Source organism: Haemorhous mexicanus, chromosome Z (genome assembly GCF_027477595.1).
Source record: "Haemorhous mexicanus isolate bHaeMex1 chromosome Z, bHaeMex1.pri, whole genome shotgun sequence".
Lineage (NCBI taxonomy): Eukaryota > Metazoa > Chordata > Aves > Passeriformes > Fringillidae > Haemorhous > Haemorhous mexicanus.
The window spans coordinates 54,861,430-54,887,331 of record NC_082381.1 but is presented as its reverse complement, the minus strand read 5'-3'; the positions used below and the strand labels follow the sequence as shown (position 1 = coordinate 54,887,331).

Here is a 25,902-nt window from a genome sequence, read left to right as displayed (position 1 = left end):
CTAGCTGGATTTCTTTAAATAACCTAGCTGGAAATAATACAGGAAAATTCAGAATCTTAAGCTACCACTGTAAGTAAAGAACACATCTGCACATAAATTGGCCCTTTCAATGTAAAAGTGTCCATGTACATGTGAACAGGACTTAAAACAAAAAGAAGACAGTTTACCACCAGCAACAAGAGTAAGCAGTGGGTGATAGCTTTGTAGAACAGCGATACCTGACATCAGAACTTGTGAACTCTCCCAAGAAAATGAGTGTGAGTTTTCCAACAAATTAAAAGGTCTCTGAATTCTTGAGAGGCTTAAATAAGAATCTCCTTCCTTTGCACAAAAGCCCTTTGAAACAATATCTCCACCTCTCACTGCATCATTATAACAGGGTTGGAAGCATCATTATAAGTGGGTTAGAAAAGGCATCTAATATTATCTGTAAGTCAGTTAACAGCCCACACCGTAGTTTTCAAAAGGTAAAAATACAGCTTTCAGCATTTAGAAAGAAAAAACCCACACAACTAATCACAGTTTTTGCTCAATGTATACTATTTTATGAATTGTTAACTAGGAAAAGAACAAGATTCTGACAAGATGAAACATGGCTATGAATATTATAAAGATTCCATAGACTAAAGTGGAAAAACCCCAGCAATTCAGTCAACACATCATCCCAGGAACAGAGTGTTCTTACAATTTAAGGTGTACAATGCAATAGCCTATTTTATTATATTCCTTACCCAGCATTAGTCTGTTGGAACATCTGATTAAACAAACTAAATACCTTTTTCAGCCTACAATTTTACTGGCTACTGGATTGGGGGTTTTTAGTCTGAGGTGACAAAGATCAGTATTTTCAACAGAACATATTTTAAATGCATTTATAGAAAATTGCCTTTGAAGAGTTGTTGTTAACAGTGTGTAGCCCCTGAACCTCTGTTTTCTGTCTTGTTCCTGGGAATAGGGAGCCTGATTAGTTGTGTAAGAGAAAAGTGATATTCATTAAAATTTCATTCTAGCTGGCTATGCTTTTACTTTATGGAAATAAACTGGTCTTCAGTTTTGCTTGCAATGTGGCAGCTTTATAAGAGCACTGAGCTGTAGCCCAGCATTAGTAACCAAGGACGGCCAAATAAAAGGCAAGAATACTGTGAGACAAGAGCCAGCCAGACAAGCCTGCCCGCTTTCCCTTTTATCACCATTCTAGTGACAAGGATAGTGAAGGAACAGACAGATGGTTGCCTTCACTGCAGAAACAGGTGCAGCAGGTCATCACAAAACCAGCGATGGCGGCATGAACAATTTTCTTGCAGAGCACAGCATTATTCAGATGCTTGTAAAAGGCAGCCATTAGCTTAAGAAAACCTTTACTTTTAGATCAGCTAAAAACCTTTACTGAGGTTTACCAGCTCTGGCTGGTGTGTTTGTGTGTCTATTTGTGAGTTAGCGTGTGCACATGCAAAAGTGACAGAGAGGAAGGCTAGACACTAAGATGCCTTACAAGGCCAGTCTGAAGATGTAATCACATTTAAAAAGCAGCTGATAACAAGCAGTGACTAACACTGGTCTGGTATAACAGCTGAAAAAATGACATTATTCACATCTCTCTTCAAAGCAAAAGGTTTCAGTAGAAAGCACTGGTTTAGAGATACAGGTCTGAGCTGGCAGGTTTTTTTGAGAGAATGAAGGAGTTGCTAGGTGATGGTGAAGTCAGGCTATGACAGGAAGAAGATGCACAGACTTAACACAGCAGCAGATGGCAAATCCATTTCCCTCACAGCAGTAAGGCAGCGGTCAAGCAATGGGTTTTTGGTAGATGCTTCTCTCGGGAGTTTCTCCAAATCATAGCAAAGATGATGTGGTTTTCTAATTAATATAACTAATTAGAAAAAATAATTTTATAAGTAATCATGGATATCCTGTTCTACCAAAAAACGTTGGTAGAATTTTACAGTAGGTGCCTGTTTTCATACACCCGCCTCTGAAAAACCTCTTGCATCAATGGGCCCAGCAGGTCACAAACTTGGGTTTGGAGTGATCTCCTTCCACGCCATTGAGTCACAGGTGGCACAGGAACTCTGCATAACAAATACAGCTCCCAAGAACTGACATGTATGAGGCTGGGGGGGACAGAAGAAGAACCTCCAGGGGCATTTCATACTTGCATCTCTGTGAGGGTAGGTACCTTTCTTCGCTCAGAAATGAGCCAAGACTCCTGGAAGTCTATCTCTCTGTCTCTCACTTTGTCCTTTTCCTTTGCACTGTCTATGTTCTCTCAGCAAGAAGAAAACTAAATCTAGCTAAAAAGCATTCTTTCACTTTGAAGACTTTTATGCATAAAACAGACAGGCAGGATGCAAGCAAGCACAAAGACCAAGTTGGGATAGGAAACAAAGTGAAAATAAAGAGCAGAAAAGGCAAGAAGGTAGGGGAGAGACTCAACAAGAGACTGTGCCTAACTTAACTGGGAAGAAAGGAGGAATGGGAGGCTGTAGTGGATGAAGAGCAAGGGAACCAAAGTAGAAGGAAAATACACGTTAATTGGGAACACATGCCTAGGAAATTATTTCTGCTTTGGTCTGCTAAAAACTGGCCTTCAGTGCCATTAAATTTGAATGGTCAAAAGGGTATGAGGGGAAGGGGAAAAATGTATTTAAAACGTCTATAAAGAGCTGATGGTTATAAGAAAGATGGCAAAGAAAAATTTTTTTTCCCTTTCTTTAATTAAGGAAAAAAAAAAAGGCAAAAAACCCCACAGGCATATTTTAATGCATTTCTGTTATGAATATATCAAGTACAGCAATATTTGCAGATGGATCAATCTGAATTATTAAATTTATGCATAGCTTTGCTAAAACAAAAGCAACAATACATATTGAAAAATTCAGCACGATATTAAACACTGCTTTTACTGCAGTACATGCAGTCAATGGGAAACATCCTCCAAACAGTTATTTCAAATACATTGATCTTTAGCAGAGACGCAGGTAAAGCACATTTAAAAACTTTGTCAGGCAACTAAGATTTAATTACTGTTCATATTTGTGATGATCCTCCAAATGGTGTTTTTCCAAGCAAAACAGACACATCTGGAAGTCTAGGTGTACACTGATCTATAGCAAAAATTACATTGGCATATTCTCTGTATGGATAATTTGACGGTTACAAAAGGAACCTCTGAACTAAGGGACACAGTCAAAGGAACAAGAAGTGAACCTCCACTTGGCAAAAGTTCTGTGTTACAATGTTCTTGCAAATTGGACAATGGCATAAGTTTCAATTTATTTCCAACCTCTGTTACCAGGGTCCAAAGTTAGCCTCATGGTGATGAGAAGCCTAATCACAATAAAATAAAAAAGGTTTGAGTGAGTGAAGTTACCTCTGCGATACATTTTTTTATTTTTATAACAGAGAGTCTTTACCACAGGCACCTATTGTTCATGCACCCTTCCTTCTCAATTTTATCACACAAAAGAGATCACAGATTAAACAAAACAGAAAATGCAAATATTGTATGCATAGATTTTTCTTCCAAGTCACATAGAAACTTAACTATAGGCCGTGAAATATAAACACAGGCTATCACTACTGCGATTTACATCTCATCATTTACATGGCCACAACTCCAGCAAAAAGCATTCATGTGTGAATTTTAGTATAGTAGTTTATAGGATCATAGAATGGCTTGGGCAGGAAGAGGTCTTAAAGATCATGATGGAACAAAAATGGCATAGCACCTCTCAGTAGGCCAGGTTGCTCCAAGCCCCATCCAAACTGACCTTGAACACTGGCAGGGTTGTGACACTCGTAAGTTTGGTGGGCAAGTGTCCCATCACACACATAGTAAAGAATTTCTTCCTAATATCTAATCCATCTTCTCCCAGTTTAAAGCCATTAGCCTTTGGCCTTGTCACTACATGGCCTTGTCAAAAGTCCATCACCTGCTTTCTTGTAGGTACCCTTTAGGTACTGGAAGATGCAATAAGGTCTCCCTGGAGCTTTCTCTTCTCCAGGCTGAGAAATTCCAACTGTCCCAGCCTGTCTTTACAGGACAGGTTCTCCAGACCTCTGATCATCTTTCTACATATCTTGCATCTAATACTGGATATATTCATAGCAGTCTGGATAGGGAAATTGTTGTCCTCCCACTTCTGTACTGACAGAAGTTGTTATTTGTATACAAACAAAGTACTTCATATGAAAGTATTTCTATGACTGAAACAGCTTTGCACACTCTCACTCCTTTATTTATCCTACATTAGCAGAACTAAGCGGTGTATGCTTTAATAAAAGCAGAGAAAGAGTCCACCTGTTGTTTTTTTGCACACACCTAAAGTCTCACATCATCTTTGCAAGGTATAAACATGAAGCACCACACTCAGCATGCACTGCCTGAGGCCTCTGTTTCTTATCCCACAGGAGACACAATACAGAGTCCTGAATTTTTATGACACTGCTTCATCCTGGACGCAACTACATAATTTCTAGCTACAAATATGTCATTCATCAGGTTTGTTCCTTCGTGACCTCAGTGTGATTGGTAAAAAATTACTTTTTAACATCTAGACTATCTTTGCGATTTCAAATGATCTGCAGTCCTGCTAGACATTTTCTAGCTTAATCTGCAAATTTTGCCATTAACAATAACAAGGATATCAGGATGCTCTCAGGATAACTTGAAACATATTTGTTTTTCCCATTTTGCAGCTTGTTGTTATATAATTCTTACCAGGAATATACATCTTTAATAATAAGGGAAAAAATAACAGCATGACTCCCCCCCCCGCCAACACCCTGTGTCAAAATAAATTTATTAATATTTTTGAACATGAAGACATTCCATAAATACATTCCAAGTAGGCTTTTTGCAGAACACACTGTTTTATCAGTGTTAAATTTGCGATACAAGTCCAAGGGCTGCCTTTGCAGCTCATTAAATCAATGCTGTTTTGACAGTATGCTGCAGTATGTGTGCTCCTATATGAGAAAGTTCCACCACTACATTCTTGCACTCTAACTTTGTCACTGCACACTTCTCCCAGTATAGCTTCCTGATAACACTTGGCACCATGCACCATTATTTCCACTGGGAACAATTTTCAGTATCACAAGAAACGGCTCAAAAATAAGAGAACCAAGTTGTGTCTGGAGAAATGTGTTTCCCTGATTTCCTGCATTACTATGGCCTTAGTGAAATTGCTTTGATGCTTGGCTACTTGCAGAACCTGGTCCTGGTTTTTGTTTTGTTTTTTAATTAAAAAAAAAAAAAAAAAGAAGTGAAAGTACTTGTGTCACAAAACCCCCATCTCTACTGCAGTAGCTTCAGAAAAAATCTCATAGAATAGGAATAGCAAAACTAATCCTATGGAAAAAATAGAATACCACTTTGTTAATAAATGCACATCTTAGTTTTGTTGCATTACTTATTAAGAACACAAAGTAGTACAAATCCAGCATCTCTTAGTCTGACAAAATTCAGCCCTCATTACTATTTGTAAAAGATACTTTTATAATATATTTACATTTACTTAAATAAAAACAGTATTTATTCTCATATATAAGATGCCTCTCTTATCCCCATTTTAGAGCATAAATAGTGAAAGCCCAAAGTATTTCGTATCTCACACAGGAGCCAGGCTACATAAATCTCTGTAAATGTCACCCCAAAAAAGTATATTATCCAGATCTCAAGAGAATAAGGAAAAAACAAAGATAAACACAAGAAGTAAGAGAGATAAGTTGACTGCTCCAGAAAAATTGCCTTGCTAGATAAAGTACAGGCAACTGGGTTATTGGTGCATCTTTATGCAGTGCAGAAAAGCCAGGGGGAAAAACGTGTGGTTCTGCAACAGGCTAGAAAATGAAAGGCTTTTCACCCACCATCCTCAACCTGATACTCTCTCTCCCTTCTAAGACTTTCCACTGCTAAAACTTTTTATTGTCAAATGACATGCATGAGTTACCAGCAGAGCATAACCCTACAACAGGCACTTTTTTGTCTCTGAATGGTATTAAAGGAAACTCCCTGAGAAAGAAAGCTAGAGCTACTTTGCATTAAACTTTTTAAAAACTATTTTGTCTTGGAATAGTAGTTTTTGAAGCTGTGTTTAGCATAGTCTCAAAACAGAGTCCTGGATTTAAGAAATGATGCATTTGAAAAAAGAGAAGGCCCCAGAGGCTGCATCTGCAATATGCTGTAGCTCCAGACAGGACTATCTGTACCACATTTTATGAGAGGCCAGGAAACATATTTTAAAAACTCACTAAAGCAGCCCAGTTTCTTACAATCCCATATGAAAACAGGGTATTTTAACTGTGCTTAACGGGGAAGTTTTAACTGAGCTTGTTACAATTGCTTCAGGACCAGAGCATGCTTCTTGAAGCACCATGACAGACAAGAATGTTTTTCCTTATTTTGGTTGTCAGGCTTAGCCATCAGTGTTTGCGAAGATCTGGAGTACAGCTTTGCCCACCTCTCTTGATAACTAAGGAAATTTGAAAAGGGAGTGTTCATTGGTTTCATGCCTGCACAGCAAAGCCCTAATAATGCTTCAACAGTGCAACTGGAAAGAATATTTTTCCAATTTCAATATCTGAGTTGCACAAAAAGTGCATTAGGTATTCAAACTTGCTTGCAAGAAGCTTGCTTGAGTTACAACTTCAAGGAGGCACTATGCACCTTACTAAAAAACATCTAGCTTTCCTTGTAGTAGTGGGACAAGTAGCAAAAGACAGAATCCTTCATGTAGTTGAAGCACAGACACTTATAGGCCAAACGACCTGTAAAGTTTATACATTCAATACTACAGAATCATGCAAGATATGTTGGAGTTCTTACAGGATCTAAGTAAAACCGGGGTGAGAGGAAAGTCACCCTAATTCACACATTTTTCCAATAAAATGTTGCTTGAAATTACCTCCTTAACAGCCATACCCCCCATCCATAACATCATTCAAGACAGAAAAAACTATTATGTAAGTACTCACAAACTTGTGGTCATTCACCTCAATTTTACTAGAAACAAACAGGAATTTAAAAATACCACTGTTCATAGCAGACTTTTGGAAACAGCATATGCTTTTCATCTCTGTAAAAGTGTATTTTTAAGCCATTAGGCAGGCATATTGGAATGAAAGGAAATACATAAAATGTAAATTTTACCTGAGTTCAGAAAAGCCCTTCATAAGTAAGCTAAAGAATGCTTTTCTACACACATACACAATTTGTATACATGCATATTATTGTATTCTGTCCACATTAAATCTTGCATACTACACCATTTAGTTATATTATGATGATCATAGAATGGTTTGGTTTGGAAGAGACCTTGATGTTCAGCTATTTCTAACTCCCTGTCAAGGTCAGAAACACTTTCCACTGGAGTGATGGCACACGTACATATACTGGACATATATACATTCACAGAGACAAAGCTTATAAAATACATTTTGTTGCTAACATGCAGTGGTAAACTGAAAAATATTCTCAACTGAACATGATATCAGAACTGTGAAATGGAGAAGGAATTTGTTCTCATATAATTTAATGACACATTTTTGCTGAAGAATAGTATCAAAAGCAATAGGACACAATAAAATAACAGCATAATAATGGCAGATTCTTACATATATGTTCTTATAATAGCTGAAATACAAAACATACAAAAGCAAATCTAATACTGCATTTTTTAAATTATGGCATAACATGAATCATGAATCAGTGAGTAACAGTTAGCCCCTCCAACACAGTGTTGATGTTGGAAACCTGCGAATTTTCATTAAGAGAAATTTATCTTAACTTAGTCTTATACCATATTCAAATAAATTGGAATTTTATTGTGTGGCACTGCAACAGTGTTAGATCTGAGTGACTCTTGGCTTTCAAGTCTCTTTATCATATCAACTAAACAGACAAACTACTTTACAATGCATTTTTAAGACACTGATTAGCCAAAATTTCTGTCTATTACTGGAATTCTTAAGTCATATTGCTAGACAAAGAAAAAATTTTTTGTCAACAGGAGATACATGGCTGCAGAACCATGTTTCATGGGCCACATCCAAATCAATCCAATTCTGGCTGAGCAGGAATGAGAATTCCTCTTCCCGCTGAAACCCAGATATGTAGGGATACAATCTGCCATTGTAGACTGATTTTTAAAGACAACAATGTGATGAATTTTGGTGCTAATTCAGCAGAACACAACACAATTGAGATTACTTTATTTCATACACACAATTCCCAGGATACCTAAGAGTAACATTTCTTTTAAGTTGGCTTTTGCTACTGGTGTCACCCACCTTCACTAGCTGCTATCAAAATAGTGCAACAAAGTTGAAACAGGAAAAAAATTGTATTCTTTTTCTTGCTCTACATTTAATACCCATTGTACATACCTAAAATGATGATTCACTGTCTGAGCATTAAAATTTTTGCTTTCCCTGCAGAGAATCTTATTCTCTTGAAGATAAGGTAAATGAACAGATGGAAGTATCACAAAACCTTGTAACTTCCCAACATCACTGCTGGTTTTGCCAATTATTCCCTGAACGCCAGGTCTGATTCTCACTTATGTGCACACAGTGTTGTGTGTCAAGAGAACGTGTGACAGAACAGAATATATTCCAATATTTCATAGGTACAAATAAAAAGTTACCTAATAGAATATATGGCATGAAATACATGGTCAAGGCCCAGTAGATAACACAGACATTTTACAAGTGAAATCTGACTCTGTGTGCTGCTGGAGACTCTGAGAAACCCTAGAGCACAAGCAGGTTCACAGCCTGCATTTGCTTACCCTGCACAGAGGCAGGCAACAGGCTCTGCTCTCCTGCAATGCAGAGACAAACCACAGGAAACACAGGTGGAAATGGACCTCAATCATCGAGATCTTACCCTTCCCTGTACTCACTACATTGTGTTTCTGTTTTTCAGTTTGCCCTTAAAGGTACAGCTCCTACAACTTGCTTATTTAGTCCTTAAGTCTCTCACATAAAAGGCTGGACCTTTGGAATCCTCACTTCTGACAGAAGGAGCTGCAGCAACTCAGTAGTGGGTCTTTGGGATTAGCCCTGATTTTTCTCCTCATGTCCCAGGTTTTAAGGGACAGCTTGTTGCAGAGGATTGACAATCTAAGAGCAAGCTTTTAATAAAAAGCAAAAACTTACATAGTCCAGGTCTTATGTACTGCGCTTCCTGAAATGCTTTTACCTCCAGTGCCCTAAACAAATCTACACAACCAGAACTGAGGCTACAACAACCAGCTGCGTCTTGCTGAACTACTCATTTCCATGTAACACCTAGCTTCAATTCTTCAACAAAATGTGAAGTTGCATTTTGTGCTCTGTAAAAATTGTGGTTGAAAATTTACACCTAATTTTAACAGTGAAGACACTGTGTACAGCATAAAAGCTTTAAGAAAACCACTGAAGATTTTATTCCTCATCCTTCCAAGTTTTTGGGTGCTCCTGCAAATCCCAACCTTCAGTATATTAAAGACATACTATCATTTTCACTTTGTAGATTCATACTACACAGTATTTCTCAGAGTTTGCAAAACCCATTCTAAATATCACTTACTTTTTGTGAAAGTAACAAATTCACTGAGTCAATGTTTATACTGAGTATTTCTGAGGCCCCACAGAAAGACCCTGAACATCCACCTCCCTGTATCAACAGCTGCTTCTCATTTCCATTAGTCAAAACACCTAAGTCAAGCTCTGTTTGCTTCCAACCTTTTCAGCCAAACTTTTGCTGCTTTTAATTGCAATAATCCCCTCTGTGTCAAATGCACTCTGCATAAAAGGATAAACAATACTAAGAGCACTGCAAGCAAACATCCAAGCATTTAATGTGGCTGCTACTAAAAGTTTAAACCGAAGCAGTTACTAAATTCCAGCCAGACATTTGTCACTGGGATCCCTAGAGATTATTGCAAATGCAAAAATTAAGAATACTTTTTTACTAAACTTAGTTGCTTACTCTGTCAAAGTACTGCATAAAAATACCTATTTCTAGCAGATTTCATGTCATTTGTTATGCTTTAGCACAATATTAGAGTGTTGCAAACACTGAGAAAAATGCTTACTTTTCAACAAACAAGTTAAATCCCTGAAAGAAAATTATGTCCCTGTAATTACACCTCAAGTTTAAAGTTAAACTCTTTCTGCTTTGAAGATCTATGAAAGAATCAAAGATTTGTTTAATAGCAGCCAACAAAAATATCATAAAGCATCTTTTGTTTTTTACATTTATGAACAACACTTTGCATCATGGACTTTACCACCATTTATTTGCAGGTAAACTATATTCTTCTAGTAATGTAATGCTTTGACAAAGAAAAAAAAAAAAAAAAAAAAGAAAACCAACCAAAAACCAAACAACCAAAAAGTACCACCCAAAAAAACCCACTAAAAAGCCTCCAAACAAACAAACAAACAAACCAAATTAAAAAACCAAAAATCCCCTAAACAAAACAGTACAAAAAACTCACAGCCAAAAAAACCCCCAAAACCCTCCAAAAAACCAACAACTCAAAGCCAAGCAAAAAGCTTAGTATTTACTTCCTAACACAGTCTGATATTATACACCTAACTTGATTTAAATTGCCACTTGCATTTTGACCTCCAGTTTAACCATAGCAAACAAACTATGTACTTGTGTGCTTTCATACTTGCCATGGTATGGTGCTATCCTTTTACTCCACATTAAGTCAGAAATATTCTGAACATCAAGGCTGAGGAAATTTCAGATCATATTTGTTAACTACATAAATTCAACTCAAAGTTCTAGGATACATGTGTGAACAACATTTGAACAATAATTTCAGATGAAAACGAAACTGAATATGATTATTTTAGATTTAAGCTCTTCCCTGAACCCCAAACAACCACATGAAAGTCCCCCTGAATTCTGGAAAAAAATAAAAGCAGCTTGACACTGCTGTGTCCCTGCGATTTCCTAGGTCTTTCTGACCATAGGCTGGCATAGGGATGCAGTCATAAACAGGTAAAATTCAGCTCCAGTAAGAGCTGCAGTAATGCCATGCATGGAAAAAGCTTAAAAGGTGACTTAATTACTATGGCTTATATTTCTGAAATAAATCAATCCATTTTTTTGGTAGCCTGTATTGGGGTGAGGGGAAAAAAACAACGAAACATGAGCATCTTTCTTTTTAAAAGGCAAATGTGGGAACTCAGCACATCACTCCTGATGTCCAGAGCTACCGAGAGAACCCTTGGGGGGCTCGGGAGTCCTGGAATGTTGCCAAAAGCACTTGGTGGCTTGATTTTGATCCATCTAGAGATGTGCCACCGATGTATGAGGAAATGGAACCTGCGAGAACCACTCGGGTGTAAATGGTGAAGGGAAGATATCATTATAGGGTGAATCACAAATTTTGGGGTTTTGGTACAGGGGGGTTGTAGAGACAAGATGGAGGAATCAGGGTGTGCCACCAGGCTCTTCCTTCTTCTTCCTGTCTTCCATCTTCTGGAGTGGTGTTGGCATTTGGGGATTGGTCTGGGATGAGAGTGTAGTTAGTGACGAAGATGATAGGTATTGGGGACAAAAGGTAAATATGATATACGTAGTTTTTGTTATAAAAGATGCGGCCGCCTTGGGGGTGGGCAGAGTGCCTTTGGCTGCCGTGCTGGTCAGATCCTTCGGGCAGAGAAAGGACTTTATAGATAAGAGATAATAAACAACTCTGAAGACCGAAAAAACCTAGCGTCCAGTCTCATCCTTTGAAGCCCAGCATGCAAGAACCATCCTGAGCGTGTGTGGGGGCAGAGACAGACAGCCAACCCCATAGGCAAATGTACAATCTAAACTGGATTATGACTTGGCAATATATGCTATTATTTAAAAAAAAAAAAATTAAGTGAAGCAAATTAGCTACCAACCCCAGTTAGTATGGGGGGGATTTCATCCCACAATTCACACTGCCTTAATTTAATAAAGAAGACGTTTGTTTCAGAGTAACCTTTTTGTTCAAAGAGAACTTCTAATTACTCAAATACAACCTGATGTGAAAAGAACGAAACATACAAAGTGACACTACTTTTTACAATGTCACACCACAACCAAAAAGATCAGACAGTCCTTCAATCACAGGTGACTTTCACAATTCTTTTTTAAGTTCAACATAGACCCAAACTAGGCCTAAACTATGGATGTGCATCAGTTCTCTATGGTACTACCTTACATGTCCCCTGGACACCAAGCTCCTCACCATCAGTCACCTACATCAACACTGCAATGATGCCTGTCTTCTGCTAGCTGTGCCTGGGGCACACCTGCCCACAGCACTGTGCACGAGGCTGATTTAGGGCACTGGGAACACTGCCATAGGGAAGAATGCTGGAGAGGGCCAGAGGGGGTCCTTGCCCACATAACAGAAATGCAGGCAAGTATGGAAAAGCCATGACCACCTAGAAGAGCCATTTCAACCTTTGTATTGGGGCACAAACCTATACCTAGCAGGGTTCCTACTGTTTGTCCAAAGAACACCTAGATTCAGATCTCACCACTTCAGCTCCTACACATCTCAGAGGGACAGAGAGGGGATAAGAATAACCCTGCACAGCAAACTAACAAAGGAAACACCAACGGTAGGATCACACAAAAGGGTCTTCATCAGGTTTCAAATTTCTGTTGATTCAGATTTCACTTCATACCAAGTGAAGTGGAACAGAGGAATATCACCACAGGAACCATGACCCAAGTGGAGATGTCTAAAATCACAAGCCAAACAATATTAAGATGATAAAAAGCAGGTACTTTAAATGAAGGTCCTTCATGGTGCAAATATGGTGAAATGCACACATAATACAGGACCCTTATAATTTTATAAGTCTGAAAAAATTAGCATACTTAACAGAAATATTCCAGTTAGAGCAATAGTTAATTAAGTCATCCCCACACCTTTGGTTCTGCCCCTACTTAATCCCCCTCCACCTCCCCAGCTCCTAACCACACATTTATTATGTCTATGATACATGGAGAAAATAATAATAGTGATGTCCTTGGTTCACTACAGAGGCAAAACTAAAGATTCCAGGAACATTAGTTTATTGCTCTAAAATCTAAGTAAGGGGTAGGACAGTACTACAGTTAGTTAAGGACCTACATAACTATGTAATAGCAGTCTACAGAGCTACAAATGTATGGAAAATGTATAAAAAGCAAAAATCTTTTTGGCACCAGTGGTAAGATGCAAAGGACAATTTTGAATTACAGATAGTTTGTGCAGTATATATGTACAAGGAGTCAAGATGAGTGATGAGGGTAACTGCACTTAGTACTTGTGCATATGTTCATGGCTACTTACTAGTTAATAATTGACCTCCTCCTGTGTAACAGATCACACAGCTGTTAAAAAATTATCATTTTTACATCACAGGTAAATAAATTCAGGCACCAAAAAACATGAGGTAGGATATTCCTATGATGCACAACTGCTTTGGGGCTGCACCAAAGTTACAGTTTGATCACAAATGCACCTAAACTACAGCAATCTTTCTTGTGCAAGTTCAAAGAAGAGTTCCTCAGAGCACAATTACTATAAGAATCTTTACACATTTCTGCTGGAGAAACTATGGTAAAGAGGGTACTGTTCTCAGATCACCAGTTTAGTATGTAGAGGAGGATTCACTTCTTCACTTCTGTGATATAAAGCACAAAAACCAGAAGCTGGGTAGGTTCAAACCAAAAGTAGGAAAAGACTTACAAACTCAGAAGTCAGTAAGACACAAGACATGGTCTGTTTGGGCTTTAGTATGACAGACTTCAGATCCCAAAGAAATACAGCTAAATCTAGATGCTGGAGCTCCCAGAGATCAATCATATAATGGCTCTTATTTCTGTTTTAAACAACATTTTGAAATATTTATATAGTAAGAAAATACTGCTAATGTACATTGCTGAAACACAGAGATAGCAATCTCCTTTCTTGGTGTTGCACTGTACATTTGCCTTACAACACTATCAGCCTCCCACAGCAAGCAGACTATTAAATTTAGGAGTCAGACAAGCACATTCTCCTTTAGAAATAAGCCTATAAAGAAAAGTCAGAATGCTAATCAGCAAAGCAATAATTTAGTGACTTACTGGGTTGCTACGGAAAAGAGGAAGTGAATTGATCAGTTCAGCTGCTAGCAGAAAGCAATGATCTCAAGCTGGGAACCAGTAACTCTGAAGAGTAGTTTCAAATATGTTTCCTCTTTTATCCTGAAGCTTTGTGTGCTCACTTTTGTTAATAACAGCACAACAGGAAGGCCTGTGCTCACATAATTATAACAATAATAACAACCTGGTCTGTTGAGGTAAGAAGGAAAAAATGAAGGAAACGCTGCTCTCATTGCAGCCTGTATGGGCTGTAGATGACTCAAAGTATTCATCTGCTGCTCAAAGCTTCTAGTTTTGCTACTCTGCTACAGAGAGGCAGTCAAATAACACAGACAGCGCTAGATGGGGTCTGTCTGTTAGTAGTAACACTTCAGACTCCAACATAAGTGTATGAAAAACACAACTAAAGTCACACCTAGACAGACATCAACACACAACAAAACCCCATATGTTCTCTGGTAGGATAGAAACCTAGAGAAAGAGAAGCAACCTTCTAAACACTAAACGAAGGCCTGGGGCAGCCATACAAACCACCTAGTTCTGCTAGACGCTTGTATATTTTTTGGCTATTTTGCATGAGAACACCACAGTACACTGAATCTGCTCTTTCATATGCAGACAATTAAAATATTTCTCCACGGACAGGTCAAAATTAGTTGCCCGTGTTCTACATAATTCCCAACAGAGAGCTTGGGACTGCACAGAGATGACAGTTTACAATACTCCAAGACTTAATTAAAGCTTTGCAGGCTAACAAGTAGGACACTCCTCCTACTGTTGGAATTTTTTTTTTCCTTCAAAAACTTAAGCATAAGACTTTGAATAAGAAATACAGTTCAAATGAAAAGCAATATGTGATCCATCTTAACCTATAACTATAAACTACTCAGTCCTTAGATCTGGCTCCAAAAATATATTTATCTTTAAAAAAAAAAATTAGTTCAATGGTGAACATTTTAGCAGGTATTCCTATATAACTGATACAAAAGCAATTTTGTATTCACATGGTGAATTAGGAACATGATTGGATGGATTGTTTTAATGAAGCGGTCTCAAACTCCTCCTTCCCACTACCAACTCTAAAATTTTTCATTGTTTTGTCTAGTAATATCAGAATATTAGAAGATCTCTTAAAATTACACAGGTATTTGTGCTTCAATTTTCAGCACTTTTAATATCTTACACTTAGATTCCATTATTTGCACCCCACGTAGTAACATTTTGTGTGTGCTCTTCTGCCTAGAACACAGACACATCTTTAAAAATGCCACCTCTGCTTTCTGCATGCACTAAGAATCATCACACTGACAGGCCTGAAGATTTAAGTAGTCTCAGAAGCACCACATCTGTTTGTATGCAAGCAGCACCACAAATTTTAGCAGAAGTCTAACAATGACAGAAAATGTGATCAGAAAGACTATGACCCCTACTCATCCACTTTTCGGTACTTCAAAACTATTTCTAGTGGAAAGACCAGGAAAGCCTCTAAGCAAAATAAGTTTCCAATTGAGATTTCTATTGCCCTTGAGAAATACACAAAAATGCTCTTCCCATTGCTGTATTTACAAGTCCTACTACAGCAATCTATGAATAGCTGGCAAAAAAGTTTGTAGTGTAAACAAAAACTGATAACATTAAACATACAAGTATCATTATTTAACAAGACGACTTTGTTACATCATCATGTTTGTACTAAAAACAAAACCAGAAACTGCGGACTCCCATGAGAAGATTTACTGTTTTCTAGCCAGAAAGCTCTTCACAATACTTCCTTTGTTTTCATGTTGAACAAAGTGGCTAAACTTGGTGGAAATCTCTCTTCCCTCTCAGGAGCTTCCATTACCACTGGGAATGTGAAAGTTTCTTTTCCTCAAAGTTGAGTGGAGTACTAAAGTACCAGTCCCTCAAAGGCTTCTCTGTGTGCCAGCCTTCATGCAGACATATATGACTGCCACATACCTTATACAGTTATCCATACAGACTTCCACATCACTCAAACTCAAGCAAAGACAGGAGTTTGGCAGAAGTTGGAAACTCAATTTTGTCATAAGGGTTTGCTCCTTCATGCAAGGTAAGACACATGAGCCTTCTTCTTTGCAGGCTACTTGTTTAACCACAGAAAGACCGCTGAATCTCTCTGCCCCTTACTCAGCTGACCCAGCTCCGGGTCACCAGGCTGCAATCTCCACACCAGACCATCCCCTCTGCTCATTGAAGAATCTCACATTAAACGTATCGCAAAGAAATACAGAGATCCCAATCAGCACCCGCAGGTGTGGATCCACCAATTTTGCATTGCACAATGAAGAGAGTAAAGGTACAGTGATCTTTACCTTGACTCATACTCCAAGACTACACTGCATGGCAACCTCTCTTACAGTCTAGAAGGCAATTTTCACCCCTCCACCCTCAGATAAATCTCTCCAAATATGGTCAGTAAACATACTGGAGAGAAAAGGCTGAATAGGACTATATTTTTCTTAGCGATGTTTTGTTAGAATTATGCATACAGAAATATTTGTATATTCAGACAAATTGGTAGCAACTCTTCTCAAATTTGTAAAACCCTAGAGGAAGAGCAACAGACACTAAAGACAAAGGATTACAACACAGCTGACTCATCCCTTGACAGAGTTTTGAATGTCAAGTTTGACACCAAAGTAACTAAGTAATACAGTGATCTAAAACACCTAACTCAGACAGCACTACCGAAAAGCTCAGTGTTCTTATCTGAGATAGTTTTGATTCTGTGTAGTGCTCCCTGCCAGACTCAATATGGCCATGGCCTCGCATTACTCCTGCCAGACTCAACATGGCCATGCATTACTCCTGTCAAAGAGCTCTTACAACACATTAAGACCAAGACTTAACTTAGGTATAAAAAGGGGGAGCATCTGCAGACTCCAGAAAGTTATCTTAGCAGTAACCAGGATTTCCCAGAATCTTACCATGTAGCTCATTCATGTTTGGAAGATTTTATAGCTCTAATAGGAGCCCCTCAAATTTCTCAGCTCCCTTTTAATAATGCAGCTTTACAGCTTGGGTTAGAGAAGGTACATAGCCATGAAGACTGTTCTTTTGACCCAAAACAAATATTTTCATCAATCTTCTAATTGGAGATAGACAGAACTGGTAGCTGCAATGGATTTTTACACTACCCAAATAAAAACTGGTAGCTGCAATGGATTTTTACACTACCCAAATAAAAACCTGGCTTCTTCCAAATTGTCTGGCTCACAAGGGTTTAAAATGTTTTACCAGCAACTGAGCTCACTTGGGTAGAAAAAAGTCAAACAAAAAGTCCACATTTCCCAAATTTTGTAAGCCAGAAGATTACAAACTTCCCTCCAAATCACTCAGAGATCAGCAGAAATCTTCAGAAAACCAACAAAAGGCCATTTGACATACAGCCTGTGACCCTATTACTGCCATTAGTAATGAGCAAACCACAGTTTGAGATGTGCTATCTCATTCAGTTAGGCCTCTTCGTGAAATGAAAAAAAAATCTGGGGAAGAAGCAACAGTTTGTAATGAATCCAAGAGCAAACATTTACTGGCTCTCATGGTGGCTAATGGCAGGAGACTTCATAAGATTTCCCATAACTAAATGGCAATGCCATTCTAGCACTGGGAAACTTTTCTACACAGGCCAGTCAGCAAGAGCTGCTGACACAGACCAGAGGCCAGCACAGGCTGCCAGCCTCGATACAGACCTGGGACTACCATCAGGTTGCTGCTGCTGGTATCTCCCTGCTCCCTCAGCTGATGCTGTTGGGAATAGCTACACTGAGACCTGGGGAGTGATGGGCACACCCCTACTACAATTAATCACAGAATCATAGAATGGTTTGGATTGAAAGCATTCTTAAACATTACCTAGTTCCAACCCCACTAGCTCCAGGCAGATCAGGGACACCTTCCACCAGACCAAGTTGCTCAATGCTCCATCCAATCTGGCCTTGAACACTTTCAGGGACAAAGTATCCACTATTTCTCTGAACAACTGGTTCCTGTGCTTCATCACCCTCAAAGCAGAGAATTTATTTGTAATATCTAATCTAAACCCTCTTTCAGTTTAAAGCCGTTGTTGTATCACTAAATTACCTCGTCAAGAGTCCCTCACTCTGGGGTCGGCTGTCTGTCTCTGCCCCCACACACGCTCAGGATGGTTCTTGCACACTGGGCTTCAAAGGATGAGACTGGACGCTAGGTTTTTTCGGTCTTCAGTTTTGTTTATTATCTCTTATCTAAAAAGTCCTTTTCCCTGCCTGAAGGATCTGACCAGCACGGCAGCCAAAGGCACTCTGCCCACCCCCAAGGCGGCCGCATCTTTTATAACAAAAACCACGTATATCATATTTACCTTTTGTCCCCAATACCTATCATCTTCGTCACTAAGTACACCCTCATCCCAGACCAATCCACAAGTGCCAACACCACCCCAGAAGATGGAAGACAGGAAGAAGAAGGAAGAGCCTGGTGGCACACCCTGATTCCTCCATCTTGTCTCTACAACCCCCCCGTACCGAAACCCCAAAATTTGTGATTCACCCTATAATGATATCTTCCCTTCACCATTTACACCCGAGTGGTTCTCGCAGGTTCCATTTCCTCATACATCGGTGGCACATCTCTAGATGGATCAAAATCAAGCCACCAAGTGCTTTTGGCAACATTCCAGGACTCCCGAGCCCCCCAAGGGTTCTCTCGGTAGCTCTGGACATCAGGAGTGATGTGCTGAGCTCCCACACCTCACCAACTCTTACCTCCTTTAAGTATTGGAAGGCTGCTCTAAGTCTCCCCAGAACCTTCTCTTTTTCAGGCTGAACATCCCCAGCTTGTTCAGCTTGTCTTTACAGGAGAGTTTTTCCAGTTGTTCCATATAATCTTCCTGGCCCTCTTCCCGATGCACTTCAGTAGTTCTATGTCCTTCCTGTGCTGGGGCCCCAGAGTTGGATGCAGCCCTGCAGGTGGGGTCTCAGCAGAGCAGAGGGGCAGAATCCCCTACGTGGCCCTGCTGGCCACCCCACTTTGGATGCAGCCCAGGATGTGGCTGGGTCTCCAGGCTGCATGTGAACATTGCCCAGTCACGTCCAGCCTCTCATCAACCAACAAGCCCAAGTCTTCTATCCATGGCTGCTCTTGTCCCATTCTCCTCCCAGCCTGTATCTGTGTGCTTGGAATTGCCATGGAATCCCCATGCAGGACCTACATGAGATCCACATGGGTCCCCCTTTCAAGCCTGTCACAGTCCCGCTGGATGCCATCCCTGCCCTCCAGCATGTTGACACCACACAGTTTGGTGTTTTCAGCACAGCTGCTGAGGGTGCACTCCATCCCATGGTCCCTGTCACCAGCAAAGCTGTTAAATAGCTCTGCTCCCAACACCAGCCCCTGAGGACACCACTCACCACTGCTTTCCACTTGGACATTGAGCCATTGACCACAGCTCTTTGAGTGTGACCATCCAGCCAAATCCATGTCTCTTCAGTTTAGAGACAAGGAACAGTGGCAATGTTTTGTGCAAGTCCAGGTAGATGGTGTCAGCTGCTCTTAACTCCCAACTCTATAACCCTGCTATAGAAAGCCATCAAATTTTTCAGGCACAGTTTGCCCTTAGTGAAGCCATGCTGGCTGGTACCTAGCTAATCTTTATTTTCCATGCACCAGAGCACATTCCCAGGAGGATCTATGCCCTGATTTTGCTGGGCACAGAGGTGAGACTGACTGGCCTGCAGCTCCCATATAGTTAAGCTATCATCTAGCTGCATGGATGTATCCTCTGGCATTTAGCTGGTTCACATTGGTACTCAGGCCAAGAACTTCTTGTGAAAACAATCTCACCAGGAGAAAGAAAGCAAATTACTTTTCCAGATAGCAAAGGATGGGAATCTCAGCACACAGGGCGAGGAGAATCCAGTCCGTTCACTGCCTTGGCAGGCACTGATCTGACCATGAGCTTTGCTACAGAGTAGTAAAAGTAGTTATTTTTGCTACAAAGTAGCAGCAACAAGCCTGAAAAAGCCCTGACGGGCACAAAAAGCGAGTTTCAGGCTGGGGACAAGGCAACACTAAGCTGTTAAAACCAAGCAACAAGTTTCCCTCTCTTGCTACATCAAATGAACGCCAACAGCAATTTCATACACTCAGTTTCTCTTGCTTTTGCGAAGATGATTATCAGGTCTCAGTTTTTTCGGGAAACTATCAGTCTCAATTCCACTTCTCTTACATCTATTCCCTGCCATTTATAGCACCCCCCCCCCCCCACCACCACAGCACAACCCCACAAATGCAGGTTGAACCTGCAAATTGCCCCAGCTAAAGAGTCAGTTGAAAGACAGCTGCCCTTCACACTAGTTTCTTTTGTTCTTGCAAAGTTATTTTTAATTCAGATCCGTTCAGTGATCCGATATTATCACAAAGCCTTACCAACAGTTGTGCAACCACAGCCAAAAAGGTGGCAAACTGCCCTAACAGTTGTAGCATTTTTAGTCAGCTTTGTTTGGTGCTGAAGGCAACATCTCACTAAACTGCACTGCTCACCAATCTGTAATCTTAAATGGCAGCAGTCTTCTTCAGCTCAAATGGCACAGTTAAGTTTCTGGAGCTGTTAACAAGGCTTAATAACTGTCAACTGCTGCAAATTACACCAAGATTTCTACTGTTGAAGGGTATTGTTTTTAAGTATTTGTGCAATCAAAGGATCTTTGTATTTGTGTTCACAATGTATAATATAATTGGTCATAAACTAAAAGATCCACAAAAGGACATCAAGACAGACTTTTCAATCTATCTTTTCCCTTGCCAAAATACTGCCAAATTCTAAGTTTGCACAAAAATAAAAGGAGCCAAGAGGAACCTGATTCCAGAAGCCTGATACTTTTCTTTTTCATAGGATGAGTTTTATGATTCACAGTGAACTGGTCTCATTTAGAAAAGAATAAAAATCATCTTACCAACACTGGGTCTTGATCTGCAATTGCACATTTCTTATACACCACTGAATGAATCTTTCAGCTTCTGTGCCTCAGCTCCAGGGTGTGTTCTCTGATCTTAAAGAGACATTTTTAAAGGCATACATCACTATCTATAGAATTTAAAATACTGCAGTAACAAGGATCATATAAAAAACCAGAGGGTACCAAGCAGGGTGTGGGCCCGGTGGCATACAATCACAAAATACATGAATGTTGAGCTAAAAGAGCTAGCAACAAAAATGAGTACAGTTAATAAAATGGCCATCACCCAGCATCTGCTTTACTAGACAGAAGCATCCTATGACTATGCAAATGCACATCATCACAAAAAATTTTCCAAGTAACTTATTTTTTGATTGTGATGCAGATCACAGCTGTGACACACTGAAGAAACTACTGTGAGCTTACTCTTACTTAAAAATTTCATATTTCAAAATACAAAACACAAGCACATCTAGTCAATAGTGAAAATAAACAATGCACTTGCAACATTTGCAACTTCCTCCTACTTCATTGATGACAAATAAAACAGACCAGCTTTACTACAAGGAGGAAATAACAATAAAATAGTAAATTCTACCTTGCAAGAGGTTGATATGGTTTTCCAGTCACAACTGGAGAATGAAGAAGGAACATTAAAAAATTGAATTTCCAGTTCACCAAAGGAGGACTTCAAGCTTCTTGCTCACATACGAGGACAAAGGGTCTTTCGGGACTGTAAAAATGTGAAGAATAAGACAACACACGTGACCACATAACCACAACAGGAATCTGCAGTAACAAATTACACATTTAATCTATTTAGAGAAAATAAAATTCAGAGCATCAGTGGTGTGAGCCTATAACAAGTAGTGACAGTACAAAACTGATTCAAGTACAAATTACACTTAGAGAAGGAATGGTCCAAACTGTACCTACCACTGAATGGCAGGATGTCCAGCAGAGAAGACATGAACACCATGATCCTAATTCCCACTTGCTATGCCAGCAAAGACTTAACTTGAAAAAGCATTCCATTGCAGTTAAATTGTATAGAGCTTGCTATTATTAATATGGGGGTTTAATCAATAAAACACATACCCAAATGCTCATCAATATGCTCCTAAATGCACATTTTATTTTGCCTGATCACTGAAGTTTGCTTTTTACCGTCTACAATATATAAATTTCAAGTATGGCGTCACATAACTCCAAGCAGTAGAATCATAGAATCATTTAGTTTGGAAAAGATACTTAGGGTCATGGAGTCCAGCTGTTAGCCTGACTGTGCCAAGTCCACCACTGATCCATGTCTACCCATCTTTTGAATGCATCCAGGCATGATGACTCAGCTACTCCCTCGGGCACTCTTCTCCATCTGACGACCCTTCCAGTGAAGAAATTTTACCTAATACCTTATTTAAACCTTCCTTAGTGCAGCCTTTTCCTCTTGCCCAATTATTATCTGGGAGAACAGAATGACCCCCCACATGGCTACATCCTTCTTTCCGCCTCCTTTGCACTTCCCTGATCCTCCTTTTCTCCAGCTCTCTCAGCCACTCCTCACAGGACTTGTGCTCCAGACCCTTCCCCACCTCCATTGCCCTTCTGTGGACACCCTCCAGCATCTCAATGTCTGTCCTGCAGTGAGGGGCCCAGAACTGAGCACAGGATTTGAGGTGTGACCTCACCAGTACTGAGTACAGGGGGACAATCCCTGCCCTGGTCTTGCTGGCCACACTATTGTTGGTACAGGCCAGAATGCCAGGGGCCTTCTTGGCCCCAGGACACACACAATGGCTCATGCCTTGCCCACCAATCCTCTGCCCAGATCTCTCTGCAGAACCTTCCTACCCTCAAGCAGATCAACATTCCCGCCCCACTTGGTGTTGCCTGTAAACTTACTGAGGGTATACTCAATCCTCTCATCCAGATCACCAATAAAAATCTTAAAGATTGACTGAGCTCTGGGAATCATCTCTTGTGACCAGCCACCAGCTGGATGTAGTTCCATTTACCACCCCTGTCTGAGCCTGGGCATCAAGCCAGTAGTTTTCACCAGCATTGAAGGTAGCTGGAAAAGCCATGGGTTGCCAGCTTCTCCAGGAGAACGCTGTGGGAGACAGTATCAAAGGCTTCAGTAGAGTCCAGGTAGCCTACATAAACAGCTTTTCCCTCATTCACTTAGTAGGTTACCTCCTCATAGGAGGTGATCACGTAATCAAAGCAATCACACTGCAACACCAATAAGTATACATTCTTCAATCACTGTTTAAGACAAACCTTTAGGCAGGCTCTCAGCAATTACTAGCACAGTACTGTATTGTGCACAGTGCTGAAAAGGGCATGGAAGCTGTGCCAGCCCTTATCTACCCTTAAAACCAAATGTGAGCTGGGGTGAAAGGGGGAGGCAGTGCCTTGTAACCAGCTGCCCAAAGAAAGGTTGTTGCCAGTTTCTACTCTAAAGTAGTCAAGAATGCCAACACACCTAACATGCCTTGGTTACACAGAATATAAACACACCAACTAGGTACAGTACGTTCAGGACTGGAAGAATCGGCAAGCACATTTTCAACAGCACATGGAGCACATTACACGACCACAGAAAAAGTAGTTTTTATAGTTTCTAGCCCATTCTACTGGTGTCAAAAGTAAAAGAAAAAAAAAAAAAATCTGTAGCTCCCTACAGACTAGACAAGAAAGAGAGAAATCAACACCATACCACAAACACACCCTATTACAGTAAAACATGTGAGCAAATGCTTATTCTTAGGCACATGCTTCAATTCTTCCAATATCAAGAATATCCAAATATGTAACTAAAGAAACCCTTTAACTAGCACCTAAAGAGTCTGGAGAAAGAAATCTGCTGCTTCTAATGGCTTAAGGATCAATTACCAGACTTAGAATTATTTTCAACTCCCTGTCAGATCTAATTGCAGGAAGGGAAGAATCAAGGAAAGAATGCAATACAGTAAAATAAAAATAATTAAGAGGAACATATTTACAGTCCTGTTTTATTTTCTCCCAATAAATTAATTATTAGACACTGATCTTTAAGAGCAAAAGAGATTTGAATAATTGTGTTCAACTTTGGTTTTTCTGAATCAGTTTTGAAATGGCTATAAGGAAAAAACCCGATAGATTATGGATAGGAAAAAATATTTGGGTGGAGGAAGAGGTGACAAATTAAGCATTATCAAAGGTTTTGGAAGAATCAGAATAACAACTACATTAGGTATTCATCAGAACATGTATTCTCCACTTGGAAAATGGAAGAATTTTGAAACACAATTTAATGAACTTCATTATAAGGATTTCCACACTAGTAAACCATGAGAGAAACATCCTACAAATTTACATTTACATAAAAAGGTCCGGTGGGTGCTACAATATACATTCATTCATTTCAGAGCTGTCAATGCTCCTTAGGTTCATTTTAAGAAGAATTTCTGTGGTTTTAACATCGATTTAAGACCTCTTCACCTTACATTATCCAAATGTTAGTGCCAAATTGTCTACATAACTACATGACTCTCTAACAAAATAAAAGGAACAAACCCTCTGTTTCTTCACCTTAAGCAATATCCTTTCAGAAGCAACATGAAGCAAGTCTATTTACATTTCCTTAGGGAGAGATAACAACACCAACACCAAGTTTCCCTAAAGCAATGTACCATAGCTTAACTTTTAAGAGGCAGCATTAAAGAGAAAAGAGGGGGCAGAGGATAACCCAAAAACCTCTGATCACCTAAGCAAGCTGTTGGAGAGATTGCTACTTAACAGAAGTCACTGTATGGTACTAACAGGTAAGTTTACCATTTAAGGACTTTCCTGCTATGGGGATTCAGCAAAACAAGCCTCTTGGGCAGAAAAGTCTCAATCCAGCCCCGCTCTCCCTGCAGCGCCCAGCCGGACCTCCACGGGGATGGCTGCGTGCACCTGGAAAAGCCCGTTCAGCTGCAGCAGAGTTCAACCCCGAAATGGCCAGTGCCTCAGGCATGCAGGAACCTACCTCCCACCATCCCCCCACATGCTGCGGGGTGCTCTTCATCCTTAAAGTGCTGCAACCCCACAATTAAGAGATTTAAAAGTCCGTGGAAGTTCACATACAACTCTCCCTCCCTCCCAAAACGAGGACAGACAGACCGACAGACACACACAGGGAGCACAGGAACGAGACACGCTTTCCGCCGGTCCTTCAGGCCCCGGGTGCCGGCAGGGCTCCCGGCGGGGACACGGACCCGCCGCCCGGGCGCGGCTCAGCACTTGCCCCAGCCCGGCTCGGGGGCCCCGTCGGCCTCCGCCCTGCGCCGCCCGCCTTTCCCCGAAGCCCTTCTCCTTGAGGCCGAACTGAACAGCAATAAAAACATTATCAGACTAACCCGGAGAGCCCACGCCGCAGTCCCCGGGCACGCCGCGCCCGCCCACCCGTCCGCAGCAGGGGACACACGGCGGGGCAGGGCAGGGCAGGGTAGGGTAGGGCAGGGTAGGGCAGGGCAGGGCAGGACAAGCTCAGCGCTGCCCGCGGCCGGACTGGGACCGGGACCGCTGCTGCGGGGCGGCCCCTCGCCGCCGGCGCCCCGCCGAGCGCCCCGAGGCCGGAGAGGGGGCCCGAGCAGCCGCCCCCGGCGCTCCTGGCCGGCACTGCCGCGCTCCCTCACCTCCAGCGCAGATGACGGCGGGAGGCGGTGCCGCGGGACGGCTCCTCCCGCCAGCAGCTCCTCCCTCCCGCCTGTGCTGGGGCGAGGCGGCGGGACCGCTCGGTGGGCGTCCGGCGAGGCCTCCCCGCCCGGCCCCCGGCCCTTCCCGCCCCCCGGCCGC

General features: G+C 40.8%; 1 protein-coding gene across 3 annotated transcripts in view; it reads right to left on the bottom strand.

Annotated features, from left to right (window-relative positions):
- PIP5K1B (phosphatidylinositol-4-phosphate 5-kinase type 1 beta) overlaps positions 1 to 25,694 on the bottom strand; it is a 100,549-nt gene extending 74,855 nt beyond the window's left edge. For 2 of the 3 annotated variants that reach the window (XM_059836822.1, XM_059836824.1), the window contains exons 1-3: positions 25,464 to 25,693; positions 21,680 to 21,814; positions 21,079 to 21,174 (exon numbers count right to left, since the gene is read on the bottom strand). The gene's annotated coding sequence lies outside the window, so the exon portion shown is untranslated. Of the gene's footprint in view, positions 1 to 21,078; positions 21,175 to 21,679; positions 21,815 to 25,463 lie in introns of all 3 variants that reach the window. The other variant, XM_059836823.1, reaches the window with a different exon arrangement.
- Between the last annotated feature and the right edge of the window lie 208 nt (positions 25,695 to 25,902).